Source organism: Arachis ipaensis, chromosome B2 (assembly GCF_059453495.1).
Source record: "Arachis ipaensis isolate K30076 ecotype BB chromosome B2, ASM5945349v1, whole genome shotgun sequence".
NCBI lineage: Eukaryota > Viridiplantae > Streptophyta > Magnoliopsida > Fabales > Fabaceae > Arachis > Arachis ipaensis.
Window position 1 is genome coordinate 68,765,868 of NC_142437.1, and position 1,774 is coordinate 68,767,641.

Consider the following 1,774-nt stretch of genomic DNA (forward strand, 5'->3'; position numbering starts at 1 on the left):
TAACTTTTTCAAAACTACCTAACTAACTCTCTCTCTCTAATTTTCGAAAATATCTTCCCTCTTTTTCAAAATTTTTTTTAATTAACTAATTATTTTTATTTTTGATTTCAAAATTTTTCGAAAAATACTAACCTTTTTCAAAATCTTAATTTTCGAAAACTACTAACTTTTTTCAAAAATTATTTTCGAAAATCCTCTTCCTCTTCTTTTCTTCTACTCACATAGGGGAACCTCTATACCTGTGGTAAAAAGGATCCCTATTATTATTATTTTTTTGTGCCCTCTTCTTTGTCATATGAGCAGGAGCAAGGATAAGAATACTCTTGTTGAAGCAGATCCAGAACCTGAAAGGACTCTAAAGAGGAAACTAAAAGCTAAATTACAACTATCCAGCAAGCACCTGTCAGTAATTTTCAGGAAGAGGAGATGGCAGCCGAAAATAATAATAATGCAAGGAGAATGCTTGGTGACTTTACTGCACCTAATTCCAATTTACATGGAAGAAGCATCTTCATTCCTGCCATTGGAGCAAACAACTTTGAGCTGAAACCTCAGCTAGTTTCTCTGATGCAGCAGAACTGCAAGTTTCATGGACTTCCATCTGAAGATCCTTTTCAGTTCTTAACTGAATTCTTGCAAATCTGTGATACTGTTAAGACTAATGGAGTAGATCCTGAAGTCTACAGGCTCATGCTTTTCCCATTTGCTGTAAGAGACAGAGCTAGAATCTAGTTGGACTCTCAACCTAAAGATAGCCTGAACTCTTGGGATAAGCTGGTCACGGCTTTCTTAGCCAAGTTCTTTCCTCCTCAAAAGCTAAGCAAGCTTAGAGTGGATGTTCAAACCTTCAAACAAAAAGATGGTGAATCCCTCTATGAAGCTTAGGAGAGATACAAAGGACTGACCAAAAAGTGTCCTTCTGACATGCTTTCAGAATGGACCATCCTGGATATATTCTATGATGGTCTGTCTGAGTTATCTAAGATGTCATTGGATACTTCTGCAGGTGGATCCATTCACCTAAAGAAAACGCCTGCAGAAGCTCAAGAACTCATTGACATGGTTGCCAATAACCAGTTCATGTACACTTCTGAGAGGAATCCTGTGAATAATGGGACGCCTATGAAGAAGGGAGTTCTTGAAGTTGATACTCTGAATGCCATATTGGCTCAGAGTAAAATATTGACTCAGCAAGTCAATATGATCTCTCAGAGTCTGAATGGAACGCAAGCTGCATCCAACAGTACTCAAGAGGCTTCTTATGAAGAAGAAGCTTATGATCCTGAAAACCCTGCAATAGCAGAGGTGAATTACTTAGGTGAACCTTATGGAAACACCTATAACTCATCATGGAGAAATCATCCAAATTTCTCATGGAAGGATCAAAAGCCTCAACAAGGCTTTAATAATGGTGGAAGAAACAGGTTTAACAATAATAAACCTTTTCCATCATCCACTCAGCAACAGACAGAGAACTCTGAACAAAATACTTCTAATCTGGCAAACTTAGTCTCTGATCTGTCCAAGGCCATTGTGAGTTTCATGAATGAAACAAGGTCTTCCATTAGAAATCTGGAAGCACAAGTGGGCCAGCTGAGTAAAAGGATCACTAAAATCCCTCCTAGCACTCTCCCAAACAATACAGAAGAAAATCCAAAAGGAGAGTGCAAGGCCATTGACATAACCAAAATGGCCGAACCCAATGAGGGAGAGGAGGACGTGAATCCTAAGGAGGAAGACCTCCTGGGATGTCCAGTGATCAATAAGGAGCTTC

The 1,774-nt window shown here is 38.8% G+C and overlaps 1 non-coding gene across 1 annotated transcript; it reads right to left on the reverse strand.

The window, feature by feature from the left end:
* Positions 1-822: 822 nt before the first annotated feature.
* On the reverse strand, positions 823-930 carry LOC148574273 (small nucleolar RNA R71). Its single transcript, XR_015906649.1, has one exon. It is a non-coding gene; the product is annotated as a small nucleolar RNA R71 (small nucleolar RNA).
* Positions 931-1,774: the final 844 nt, after the last annotated feature.